Raw genomic sequence first — 15,216 nt, 5'->3', positions numbered from 1 at the left:
CTTGGAGAGAGGTCAAATCCCAAGTGAAATTCTTATACATAGCTTGGATCTCTTCAACCTTGGTAGCTTTCCAACTTGGATCTTTTGAGACATCTTCATAAGTACTGGTTGATTCTCCAATGTCATAACCTATTATATTTTCAAATCACCAGTCAATTCAAGTTGCAACGAATGAATTTTAAGTTCCATTAATTGAAGACAATCCATTTCTTTTTTCTTTTTTTCTTATATTATTATTTGGACCATGTTATTTGTTGAATTTTTGGAAATGAGAAAAACTTCACTAACTTGATGTAATTTGAGTACATGAGCCTCTATTTCTAATAGAGGAATAGAATCCAATTACAATTACATTACCCTTGTCCTAGTTAACCCCAAAGTTAAACACTAAAAGATAAGTTCTAGAACAATTGAACGACTGAACATAAACAGATGACTAACTAATTAAAACACATTTAAATTGAAACTCTTCTATAAGACCTTATTCCATACTAATTTTGGCTTTAGAAGACTTCTTGTTGTGAGAATCATGTGAGACTCTTTCACACCTGTTCTTCAGCACTCACCCGCAAGCCGAAGTTTATAACTTCAACTTGCAATGAAAAAGATTTTTGGTCTTCAATTTTCTTTTACTAAATTTTTTTTTTCCACAAATGCAATTCTTCATAGTTGCAAAAACTTCATCTTTTGTGTTCACCTTTCTTCAATTATTTGGTCACATAAAAATTATCACAACATGTAAAATTCTTCATTGTAGATTATATTACTGCTTCTTCTTCTCAAACTTGGAACTCAGAAGGAGGCGCAACAACTACAGTAGTCAACTTCCAATCTGAGTTCTTACACGTAAAGAAAATATGAAGAGGACATTCATCAAATCAATAGAGTAATGAATGTGACCAGGCTTGATTCAACTTGTAGAATCCATCATGGTAGATTTTGTCACCTACTTCATACTTCATATTTCTCCTTCTATTCTCCCCCTCAAGCTGAGAGGTAACGACAATGATCCCTGCTTGAAACAAATAAAATAGTTTTAGTAATGATTTCCTCCATTAATGTGTCACAAGAATAAATACGAAACTGGACCCAAACTCTCAAAAAGAAAAAAAAAAGGTGATAAAAACAGAAGTCGAAGCCAAGCTCGAATGATTTTGAACTAAAATAATGATAATAATCACTAAAGTGGGTAATGCCTATCACTCACAAGACGATGATAAAAACCCAAGGGTAGCAATAAGAAGGCCTCATTGGACAATGTTAAATTGGGTCCAAGGCCTTATCGTAAAATGACTAGCCACTTAGGAAACCTTCTTGCCAGCTAATAAACTCAATATCTTTTTATCCACTAATCTATATGGGACTATTTCTTAACTCTCCCCCTCACGTGTAGGGTCGCTCTCTTTTGTGGCTCTACAAGTGGATAATTTTAGGTGGACGCCCACATACTGAGTGGCTTGCTCTAATACCATGTTGAATTTATGGAAAAGGAAAACACTTCATAGACTTATTATGATCAGAGTACATGAACCTCTATTTATAATAGAGGAAGGTAGTAGAGTCCAATTACAATAAAACTACCTTTATCCCAATTATACCCAAACTCTTAACACTTAAAGATAAGTCCTAGCATAATTAAATAACTCAATATAGATAAAAGACAAACCTAACTCAAACTACAAACTCTTCTAGGACGTGACCATTAGATAAAGATACTTTCTTGAGTCCTTCTTGATCTTCCAACTGATGTGATAAGCATGTCAGCTCATGGTAATCATTGTGGGTCATACTTCTTATGGGCTTGGGCCCATCTTGTGGGCCTTCTTTGGTCGTTTGGCCCATCTTATATTACTCTTAGATATGTGGGCCTTCCTTGGTCATGTGGACTTGAACCCTATCTTCCAACACACCCCCTCAAGCTGGGGGTGAGAGAACATAAAAAAACTCCCAGTTTGCTGCAAATGATGTATAGGATCTTTTTTGTATAAAATGGCAGTCCTCCAATCTTCCAACACTCCCCCTCACGTTGGTGCTCTCTTCCTTGAGACCCAGCTAGCCAATTCATGGGGGGTATAACATAGATGCAATAATAAGTTCCTCCGTGATGGTTTCCCAACCGTGATATTTTTTGACAGGGCCCATCATGGTTTCCTAACCGTGATATTTTCTGACAGGGTATTAAGTTCCTCCGTCAAGGTTTCCCAACCGCAATATTTTTTGACAAGGTATCCTCCGTCATGGTTTCCCAGCTGTGATCTTTTTTGACGGGGTAAAATAAATGATGATATGAGGCCACCTCTTCTTCAATAATAATGTCCCCAAAGAGACATAATAGTTGCAACTGAATATAACACGTCCATCTTCCAACACATATAACATGAACCAAAATAATAAACCTTGTAGAAGGACCCATGAAATAATCATAATCCAATATAAATATTTTTTCTTAGATGTAGAAGCTTCATCTTTTGTGCTCCTCTTTTCTTGAATATTTTGGTCACATAAACTCATCCACAACATATGGAATAAAATACCTCTTTCTTGTACTTCTTATGCTTCTCCCCCTCAAGCTGGGAGGTAATGGCAGTGATCCCAGCTTGAACCAAATATCATAGATGTAGCCATAAGCCTATATAACAGAGATGTATAGATAAGCCCTCAAACTAGGGATAAGTGAGATATTTTTCTGATATATCAACTCAAAAAGTGAAGCAAAACAATGGGCATAAATTCGGATTTTTCAATACAACATAATACCAACATGACCTTTGATTCTTCCAATGCGAATATATCTTAAAATATAAATCAGATTGACATGAAATTTTGTCCTTATGAAAGTATAATTAAATAAATTTCATCCAAGTATAACGCAACTTCATAAAATATAATTATTTGAAGATAAATAATCTGATATATTTCGGTCTCTGTCATCTAGCCGAACTAAGTACTATTTCTCCTATTTTTCCAGAATGACCATTGACTCTTCAAAGATCAATATCTCATTATTAAAAACTCATACAAAGAATTGGTTGAATATTTAAGAAAATAGACTTACGTATCTTTCTTTTGATATATAATTTTCCATATAAAGTCTCTTTATTTATAGCATAAAATACCTCAAAAGTTAAAGCTTTCTGCTGCCGCTTGAACCACTTTTTCAATCTGACCTTTACTGCTTCAAATATCGATTTATCTTTGTAGATAACTTAGATAAAAAATTGGTTGAATAGGTAAAAGAATATAATTACAGATATTTTGTTTTATATATATTTCTCCATATAAAGTCTAGTTCTTGATAGCGAAACATACCTCGGAATCTGAAAATTACTGCTGCTGCTAGAACCTTTTTGCAATCTGACCTTCTATCATTCAAATGTCGATATCTCTCTATAGATAAATCTGATTGGAACAAATAGTTTTTTTTGAAAGTAAAATCAAATATCTATCCGTCAATATATAATTTGAAATATTAAAAACTACGTATAGAGGAAAAAATGCAAATAAATCTATGGGACAAGGATAGAAAAAAAAATAATAACTACGAACCTAGACATAGGGTTTTGGGTTTAAAGAAAAGGATCACATTACCTCTGTGGGTTGACCACGTCAACTCACAGAACCTACTCTGATACCATGTTAAATTTGGTCTAAGGCCTTATCCTAAAACGACTAGCCACTTAGAAAACCTTTTTCCCAGCTAATAAACTGGAGATATTTGTATCCACTAAACCATGTGGGACTATTTCTTAACAGACTTAAAAATACCCATATATATAAAAAAACACCAACCAAAGCAACACACCAAAGGGTTGGCCAAAAAGGGGTAAACAAGAGTAAAACAAAGGATGGTAGGAAAAAGGCTGCCACGTGAAAGGTTAGTGGGGAATTAAATGGAGATAAAATAACCACCATCTTAATAAGAAGGAGATTGTAAAGGTAGTAATGAAATAACTGAAAATTTTGACCAAGTATAATTTTTTTGGGTGACCACATTTTTTGGAGTAAACTATGCGGAAGATATACAACCAAGCAACAAAAACACAAAACTTGTAAACAACATTGATGCAAGATATTGTGTATCTTGAATGAGCACATCATGAAGTGATTAAGTCAGACCAAATCTCTCTGATTAGAAGATAAATTTGGCTAAAGTATGCTGATTTTAGCAGAAAAAGAAACTTAATTCTTGTCAATGCTTGGAGAGATAATAAGAGAGAAAATAGGGAAAATAAGAAATTTTTGGCAGAACTGACCTTTGGTACTTCTAATATCAATATCTCCCAAAATATAGCTCAGAATCACTAAATTTTTGTTGTTCAATAAACAAGACTCGAATATATTTAATTTCATATCTAATTTGACATAAATATTTTTTCTCGAATCTTTTATGACCTCTTGATTCTCTTTGTTTGGCAGTTTGACCTTTGCTAACTCTAATGAAAATATCTCATTAAATATAGATCATATTGACTTAAAAATTTCTCCTTATGAAACTAAACTTAGATATATTTCATCCAAGTGTAATTTATCTTTATAAAATTTAATTATTTTGAGAGAAATCATCTAATATATTTCAGTTTTTTTTAATCTGGATGAACTAAGTTTTCTTTTTTCTTTGACCTTGTGAAATTGATATCTCCCTCTAGAAAACTCAGATTGAGAATTTATTTGATAAGGTGGAAAATAGAATTACATTTATATCTTTCTAAATATAATTATTTATATATAGTCTCATTCTTTATAGCATAAAATGATTACATTATCTCTACGGGTTGACCAAGTCAATTCATTGAACCTGCTCTGATACCTTATTGATTTTCTGGAAAAGATAAAAAACTTCACTAACTTGATATAATTTGAGTACATGAGCCTCTATTAATGATAGAATCAACAAGTAGAATCCAATTACAATTAGACTACCCTTGTCCCACTACACCCAAAGTTAAACACTAAAAGATAAGTCCTAGAACAATTGAACAACTAAACATAAGTAGATGATTAACATAACTAAAAAAACTTTAAAGTGAAACTCTTCTATGAGACCTATTTCCATAATAATCCAGGCTCTGTGAGGTTTCTTGTTATGAGAGTCATGTGAGACTCTTCCATTCCTATTTTTCAACATTATTGAAATCTAAAGTAAATTGCAAGAGAAAACACCTGGCAAAATCACCAATCCATCCCATTATGCCACGTGTAGCTTGGAACATCTCCCTCATTGCTGCTAAAGTTATCTACACTAGAAAAAGATTTTATAACACAAAAAATAGCTAAACAATCACAAAAAAAGATATGCAAGAAACTTTTAGAGGAAAAACTCTTTATAATTAGACTCTATTATCCAAGCATAAGTATTTGAGATTTAATCATTTTTAAATTATGTTAAAATGAACACATGTTTATTTGCATGGATTGATGGAGACAACACTTGAATAAATGGTCTAGGGATCAATGAAACACCACTCCAAAATTAGGTTCCACTCTTTAAAGGGCAAAATAGTTGAAGGAAGATGATCCAAAAAATTTCATAGTAGGTTTATCAAGTGACTAAGGTGAAAAGAGGAGTCCAGAATTCACATTTTGGCTATAACATCACATAACCACTAATAACAATGTCTTTAGTGTAATTGATGCTCTTGTTAAGATGTAGCATGCACTTGAATGTCAAAAACTTGAGACAAGTGACCAACTAGACCATGTTAGCTCAACCAAATACATAATAACGTTGGTCAAATGTAAATAACTTTATCTATGATAGTAATTGTAGTGATTAGATAAACATCTGTGTTGATGTTTAGGACTCAATAGATTACATCTCAGAAGACAACACACATTGGGGAGAAATAAGGAGAAATAATAAGGTTATGGACTTAGTCAAAACCTCCCCCTAAAGTTCTATTTATAAATGATAAAATTACCAATATTATAATTATACCCTTCACCCTAGTAAGAGAGAAGAAGAGACAAAAAAACATAAAGTAATTACATCAATGACACTCTAATTACATCATATCTTCCAACACTCCCCCTCAAGCTGGAATGTAATGGCAGTGACCCTAGCTTGAAACAAATAACATAGATGTAGCAATAGTCTCCTCCATCATGGTGTCCCAAGGATAAGTACAAAACCGTGCATAGACTCTCAAAGGGTAGAAATGGGTGATAAGTCAAAACCAACCTCAAAAGATTTTGAAAAATATAGTGATAATAATCAATGAAGTGGGTAATGCCGATCATTCACAAGATGATGATAAAAAAATCCAAGGGTACCAATAAAAAGTCTCAATGGACTTAAATTACCCAGATATATAAAAGGGACCAACCAAAGCAATGCACCAAAAGGGTTGATCAAACGGGTAAGTGAGAGTCAAATAAAGAATGGTGGGAGAAAGGCTACCAAATAATAAAAACGGTAATGGGTAATGAGGAAGATAAAATGAAGAATCAGGAGTCATCACGTGCTTTATTTTCTTAAGTAATTCTAATTCTTCATCATATGAACAGATTCCGACAACAGTCAGCAAATAATGAAACCCAAGCAAGCAACCGAGGAGTTCATCTTCAATAATAATGTCTCAACTCAATCAAAGAGACACAATAGCCGCTGGGATGCATACCAAATGTTGGAAGATAAGCTCAAGCCCACACGACCAAGGAAGGCCCACAAGATGGGCCCAAGCCCATAAGAAGTAGGACCCACAATGATTACCATGACCAGACATCCTTATCACATCAGTTGGAAGATCAAGAAGGACTCACAAAAGTATATTATCTTATGGTCACGTTAAGGAAAAGTTTTAGTTTGAGTTATGTTTTTCTTTTTTCTATATTGAGTTATTTAATTATGTTTGGACTTATCTTTAAGTGTTAAAGTTTGGTCGTAATTAGGACAAGGGTAGTTTTATTGTAATTGGAATCTACTACCTTCATCTATTATAAATAGATGTTCATATACTCTGATTACAATAAGTTATTGAAGTCAATGAAGTTTTTCACTTTTCCATAAATTCAACATGGTATCAAAGCAGGTTCTGTGAGTTGACTTGGTCAACTCATGGAGGTAATGTGATCCTTTTCTCTAAACCCTAAACCCTAAGTCTAGGTTCATAGTTATTTTTTTCAGTCCCTATACCCGTATTTTTCTTTGTATTTTTTACCTCTATAAGGAGTTTTTAATATTTCAAATTATTTATTTATGGAAATATATTTTAGTCTACTTTCCAAAGAAAATTATTTCTTCCAATCGGAGTTATCTACAGAGAGATGTCGATATTTGAATGAGCGAAGGTCAGATTGCAAAAAGGTTCGAGCAGCAGTATCAATCTTTAGATTCCGAGGTATTTTTTGCTCTCAAGAACTAGACTTTATATGGATAAATATATATATCAAAATAAATATCTGTAAGTCTATTATTTTACTTATTCAACCAATTTTTTATCTGAGTTATCTACAAAGAGGAATCGATATAAGAAGCAGCAAAGGTCAGATTGAAAAAGAGGTTCGAGAGGCAGCAGAAAGCCACAACTTCAAAGGTATTTTATGCTGTCAAGAAAGATACTTTATATGGAGAATTATATATAAAAAGAAAGATACGTAAGTTTATTTTCTTATCTATTCAACCAAATCTCGGTATGATTTGTTTATAAGGAGATATTGTTCTTTGAAGAGTCGATGGTCAGTCTGAAAAAAAAGGAGAAACAGTACTAAGTTCGGCCAAATGACAGAGACCGAAATCTATCAGATTATTTATCTTCTGATAAATTATATCTTATGAATAGAAGTTATATTTGGAAGGTATTTAAGTCTACTTTCATAATTAGAAATTTTCATGTTAAACTGATCTGTATTTAAATAAATATTTGCATTGGAAGAATCAAAGGTCATGCTGGTATTCTATTACATTGAAAATCAGAATTTAAGCTGATTGTTTTGTGTCACTTTTTGAGTTGATATATCAGCAAAATATCTCACCTCTCCCTTGTTTGAGGGCTTATTTATACATCTCTGTTATTTGGGCCTATTGCTACATCTATGATATTTGCTTCAACTTGGGATCACTGCCATTACCTCCCAGCTTGAGGGGGAGAAGTAGAAGAAGTCCAAGAAAGAGGTATTTTATTTCATATGTTGTGAATAAGTTTATGTGACCAAAATATTCAAGAAAGGGGGAGCACAAAAGATGAATCTTGTGCATCTAAGAAGAAATTTTTATATTGGATTATTTCATGGGTTGTTTTACAAAGTTTATTATTTGGTTCGTGTTATATGTGTTGGAAGATGGTCGTGTTATATACAGCTGTTGCTATTATGTCTCTTTGGGGACATTATTATTGAAGAAGAGGTGGCCTCATATCATCATTTATTTACCCTATAAAAAAGTATCACGGTTTGGAAACCATGATGAAGGATACCTTATCAAAAAAAATATCATAGTTGGGAAACCATGGTGAGCCCTGTCAAAAAAAAAAAATATCACGGTTGGGAAACCATGATAAGCTTTGTCAAAAAATATCACTTCAAAGCAATGCCGATAGACACATTACCAATAGAAGACGGAGTGTGCCCTACATCCAGCATTAGGACTGGAGTATGAAGGAATGGCTTCTCGTCTAGGAGGGAATTTTTACTTCTCACTTATATTATGCCAGCAGAGCCTCATGGAAGGACGAAATAGCGTGAGGGGGAATGTTGGAAGATGAAGGCGTATTGGAAGATGTGCCATTTTATACAAAAATATTTTATACATCATTTGCAGCAAGCTGGAAGTTCATGTTGTTCTCTCACCCCCAGCTTGAGGGGGAGTGTTGGAAGATAAACTCAAGCCCACACGACCAAGGAAGGCGCACATATCTATGATTATTATAAGATGGGCCACAAGACCAAGGCCCACAAGATGGGCCCAAGCCCATAAGAAGTAGGACCCACAATGATTACCATGAGCTGGCATCCTTATCACATCAGTTGGAAGATCAAGAAGGACTCACAAAAGTATCTTATCTTATGGTCACATTATAGAAGAGTTTTAGTTTGAGTTATGTTTGTCTTTTATCTATATTGAGTTATTTAATTATGTTTGGACTTATCTTTAAGTGTTAGAGTTTGAGTGTAATTGGGACAAGGGTAGTTTTATCGTAATTGGACTCTACTACCTTCCTCTATTATAAATAGAAGTTCATGTACTCTGATTACAACAAGTTATTGAAGTCAATGAAGTTTTTCTCTTTTCCATAAATTCAATACCAAATATGTAGTTATATAGTAGTGGATAACAGGTAAATAATGAAAGTTCTTAAGAGTAGTAAAGACACATGAAATAATATGCAGCGAGTCCATCCTTGAATAAGGAAGTTGTGCACCAAGTAATAAGCTGATGATAATCCAAGGTAATAGTTTTAGTTAAAAAATGAGTCATGCTGAGTCAAGAGTTGAGTCGGTGTCAAACCAATGTTACCGAGTCAATACCAAAAAACAATTATTAGACTAGTATGTATGACACACCAACTCGCGATAAACCAACTCAGCAACTCGAGGTCAGGATCAATATACTAGAGGCAAGGAGCAAGTCAACCAAGTCAGGCTAACTCGAGTCCGAGTTGACTTGGTCCGATTTAATCCGAGTGGAATAGTATGGTTGCTGGTTTGAACGCAGAAGATTAAATACAAATAGAGATGAACCCCACAAAGATCCTTTTGAATTGGAAACCAAGGTCGGAGTCTGCCACCATGTTGCCACTGCCACCAATTGGAGAGAAAAAAACAGCACCAAAAAAAGCTGGAGACGTCCAACATGGAAAATCCTTAGCTAAAAATACTCTCTGATCCAGTAATCTTCCAGCTATAGGATAGATAGACGTGGACAGATAGCAGTAAAGTCTAGATGAATAAGCTCGAATTAACAACAACAAGAATCAGGATGGAAATAGGACAAGGCATCAACATCTTGAGATAAAACAGCTTTGCACGTCCAAAAATAAACCAACTGATAGAGTGAGGATAGAGCAGTCTCTTCTCGAAAATTTGATCTGGCTACTAAAAATTTCCGAAAGTGATGTTTTGGAAGAGGCAACGCAGCTGCTCTCCAAGATGTGTTAAGCTAATCTTCCATAAATAAACCACATAGAGATAAATCAGCAGTAATTCAGATGTCTCAAGAGATTAACTTGGAATGGGCAGCAGGAATTAGCCGAGCAAATAGAGCTTCTAGAAATAAATCTACAACAACTGATTGTAAGAAGATAATACAAAAGATAGTTGTCGAAGCCAATCACGTATAAATCACTGGCTGGGCTGGATCAACTGAATTGGAAAGCAACAAGATGATCTAGATTCGGAATGAAACCAAATTCATATGCCTACCAATGAAGCTGTCAATTAGGAAAGTTTCTGAGTGAAGATGTTGTTAGGAATTAGATGCGCTATATCCAAACTAAAGAAAACAAGAATAATAAGTGCATAAGAAGGAAAAAGTAAACACAAAAAAGACAACAAGATTTATATAGGTTCGCTTTAAGTGAGATTACGCCTTTTCTTCCGACACTACATTAATCCACTATGAAGATGAAATAGTTTACAAGAGAGATCGCACACACTTACAAGTGTTGTTTTTCTCTAACCTCTCTTGTCCGCAACCGATGCGCCTTGGATGAGAAAACCCTCATAGCGGTGTCCCAAATATAAAGAGGAAACTAGGGCAACCACTATCTTCCGCCACTACAGTAATCCACTATGAAGATGAAATAGTTTACAAGAGAGATCTCACACACTTACAGGTGTTATTTTTTCTCTAACCTCTCTTGTCCGCAACTGATGCTCCTTGAATGATAAAATCCTAATAGCGGCGCCCCAAATATAAAGAGGAAACTAGGGCAACCGTGTACCAACTCAGCATAGGACATTGATTAGGCTTCACAACTTAATAGATGCCCCCCAGAATGGGAACGTCCAAAACAGCAGTATGGGAACGTCCAAATGAATGTTACCAACAGTATGGGAACATCCAAAACATCAAGGGAAAAAAAATTCTGTTGTTAAACAAGATACGATCTAGCTGGAAATAGAGAATCAATTCAAAAAATAACAACTTGATATATGCAACGTGATGAAACCTGAATAACATCGATTAATCCAGCTATAGAGACGTCCAAAATCGCAACAGAGATCTTCATGCGGTGGGGATTCCAGTTCTAGCAGGGATTCTAGTTGGCTTGGTTTCAAGTAAGCCAAGATACATAATCAAGATACTTTGGACCATATACTTTGAGCATCAAATTATCAACCAGAGAAAAACACTCTGTTGTGGAATTCAAGTAAATCATAACAACAATAGAAAAATAATTTGGTGCAAAATATACCAATAATCAACGACAATGCCAACAAGATTTCCTAAGTGAAATGAGACACCAATCAAGGAGATTCCTCTTACTATAATATGTAGGAATCAATCAGCCAACCAAGATCCAACTAACCACGATTGATAGACTAATGAGCGTAAACACAATAGTAAGAGTTCCCTATGTTGTTGATCGGACTAGGGAAGGATACGAAGAAGCACAAAGCGATTTTGTCTATTCAATTAAGCGGGCTCTTTGCTTTCCTCCACTTTGTCTTTTTTCTCTCTCTCGCTCTTTGTCTCCAAATCTTGCATGCTTTCTAAGTCACGTTTAACTCCTTTGTCACTCACTTGGGTTTTGGATGTCTCATATCTGCTTGTTTGTTAATCGTACAATGCAGGCGGAGTTGTATATCAAAAGCATCATGAAATTACATGGTTGAATGATGTTGAGGAACTTGATCCATGGACAGCATGGGCCAACAAGACCCACACTATTACATTGCTGCTTATTGGTACTTGCCTGCACATATGGGCTAGTGTGGCTCTTGATCCATAAAATAATTCTCCTTTTGATGTTATTACATCTGTTAAGAGAGGACTATGGGCTATGATTGTGTGATGGTCTTGGGTTAAGTACCTATGTCTTCCGCACCTAACAGGTCGGTCTTTTGGGTAGTATTGGCTAGGTGCTTAATATTTGGTATCAGAGCGGGCTCCCATGTCACGAGTTCGAATCCTGCAGGGGGTGACCTAGCGAAGGGGGCGACCTAAGCGGAGGTGGCGACCTAAGCTGAGGGGGCGACCTAGAGGCCAGATTAAAATTACTGGTAGGCCGTAGGAACTTAACCCGGGTCCAGCCAGTGTCGCTAGAGTGGGCCGTCACTAGAGTGGGCCATCGCTAGAGTAGGCCATCGCTAGACTGGGCCATCGTGGTCGTCGGCTCGCGAAGGTGGGGTGTGATGTTATGGTCTTGGGTTAAGTATCTATGTCTTCCGCTCCTAACAGGCTGGTCTTTTGGGTAGTATTGGCTAGGTGTTTAATAGATTGCAGCAACAGATAATGTTAGAAATTAGACGCCCTAATTACAAACTAATGAGAACAATAATAATATCGCTAAAGAAAGGAAAAGAAAGCAAAAAACTTCAACAAGATTTATACAGGTTCGCCTCAAGGTGAGACTATGTCCTGTCTTCCACTATTGCAATAATCCACTATGAAGATGAAATAGTTTACAAAGAGAAATCATACACACTTACAAGTATTTTTCTCTAAACTCTCTCGAGCTGCAACTCAAAGTCCTTCTCCATGATGATTATAAAACCCTAATAGTGGCGCACCCAAATATAAAGGAAAAATTAGGGCAACTGTAATACAAGAGGAAATCCCCAAACTACCCTTAATAAAACAACAATCAATATATCGTGGACCTTTCAGGGGCTCCCCGCTCCCCTTCCAACCCCCACGATGACCTTACCGCGAAGGTCAATCCGCATACCGACTTAGTTTAAGGCATTGATTAGGCTCCACAACTTAACAGTCTCCCACTTGGAGACTAATCCATCATCAATATCTCCTGTGCAACAACTTCTCAATCCTCAGAGAGAAGTCCAATTGAAGTTGTACACAACTTCAATTTTGTTGAATTTATGAAAAAAAGAAATACTTCATTGACTTACTATAATCATAGCATATGAACCTCTATTTATAATAGGGGAAGGTAGTAGAGTCTAATTACAATAAAATTACCTATGTCGCAATTACACCCAAACTCTAACACTTAAAGATAAGTCTTAGCATACTTAAATAACCCAAAATAAATAGAAGATTAACATGACTAAAACACCTTTAATCTGAAACTCTTCTATGGGTCCATATCTTATGGGCTTGGGCCCATCTTCCAACATTTTTAGGTATGTGGGCCTTCCTTGGTCATGTGGGCTTGAGTCCATTTTTTGTGGATCCATATCTTATGGGATTGGGCCCATCTTCCAGCACTATTAGATATGTGTGCCTTCCTTGGTCGTGTGGGCTTGGACCTATCTTCCAACACTCCCCCTCAAGTTGGGTGTGAGAGAACATCATGAACTCCCAGCTTGCTGCAAATGATGTATAAAATCTTTTTGTATAAAATGGCAGTCCTCCATATCTTCCAACACTCCCCCTCATGCTGGTGCTCTCGTTCTTGAGGCCCAATTGCCATAAGATAAGTGAGAGTCAAATCACTTCAAGTCGTATAACATTGCTACATAATCCAATCAAATAACTCATGTTGGATGTTCGGCACACTCCTTTCTTCTGTAGGTAGTGCCACTCCTATTAATGTAGGTAGAGAGTCTATATACTGTTCAGAGTGTAATAAAAAAAAACTCCTCCATCATCGTGTCCCTCCACATGACAACGACTCTCAAGTGGTAGGAGTAATAAATTCCAATTCATGGGGGTATAACATAGAGTTAGTAATAAACTCTTCTATCATGGTGAAATAACATAGATGTCCTTACGGGTAGTGGATGCAGTAATAAGCTCCTCCGTCACGGTGATGTAACATATACTGAGGACACATCTTCTTCAATAATAATGTCTCATCCAAAGAGACATAATAGCTGTAGCTGAATATAACACAAACCAAGATAATAAGCCTTGTAAAAGGACCCATGAAATAATCCAATATAAAAATTACCTCTTAAATGCACAAGGTTCATTTGTGCTCCCCCTTTCTTGAATATTTTGGTCACATAAAACTTATCCACAACATATGGAATAAAATACCTCTTTCTTGTACTTCTTCTATTTCTCCCCCTCAAGCTTGGAGGTAATGATAGTGATCCCAACTTGAACCAAATATCATAGATGTCGCAATAAACCCAAATAACAGAGATGTATAAATAAGCCTTCAAATCAGGGAGAAGTGAGATATTTTTCTGATATAGCAACTCAAAAAGTGACCCAAAAAAATGGGCTAAATTCGGACTTTCCAATGCGATAGAATACTAGCATGACCTATGATTCTTCCAATGCAAATATATCTTTAAATATAGATTAGAATGATAGGAAATTTTCTTCTTTTGAAACTATACTTAAATACCTTTCATCCAAGTATAACTTCTCTTTATAAAATATAATTATCAAAAGATAAATAATCTGATAGATTTCGGTGTCTGTCATTTGGCCGAACTAAGTATTGTTTCTCCTCTTGCGAGCATGACCATTGACTATTCCAAGATCAATATCTTCTTATAAAAATCTCAGATCAAGAATTGGTTGAATAGGTAAGAAAATAGACTTACAGATATTTCTTTTGATATATAATTCTCCATATAAACTCTCATTATTGATAGCATAAAATACCTCTGAAGTTGGAGCTTTCTGCTACTGCTCGAACCTCTTTTGTAATCTAACCTTCGCTGCTTCAAATATCGATTTCTCTTTCTAGACAACTCTGATTGAAAAAAAAAACCTTTTTTTATTGGAAAGTAGACTTAGGGTTTAGGGTTTTGAGAAAATGATCTCATTATCTTTGTGGTTGACCAAGTCAACTCACAGAACCTTCTCTGATACCATGTTGAATTTATGGAAAAGAAAAATACTTCATTGACTTATTATAATCAGAGTATATGAACCTCTATTTATAATAGAGGAAGACAGTAGAGTCCAATTAGGATAAAACCACCTTTGTCCCAATTACACCAAAACTCTAACACTTCAAGATAAGTCCTAACATAATTAAATAATACAAAATAAATAGAAGATTAACATAACTAAAACACCTTTAAACTAAAACTCTTCTTTGGGTTCATTTTTTATGGGCTTGGGCCCATCTTCTTTCATGTGAGCTTGAGACCATCTTTTGTGGATCCATATCTTAAGGGCTTGGGCCCATATTC

Source organism: Aristolochia californica, unplaced genomic scaffold (assembly GCF_029961685.1).
Source record: "Aristolochia californica isolate CCGP_79_NKW_82.1479 unplaced genomic scaffold, dmAriCali1.0.hap1 SCAF_6, whole genome shotgun sequence".
In the NCBI taxonomy this organism is placed as follows: Eukaryota; Viridiplantae; Streptophyta; class Magnoliopsida; order Piperales; family Aristolochiaceae; genus Aristolochia; species Aristolochia californica.
The sequence above is the reverse complement of the archived record's forward strand: the minus strand, read 5'-3'. Positions refer to the sequence as shown.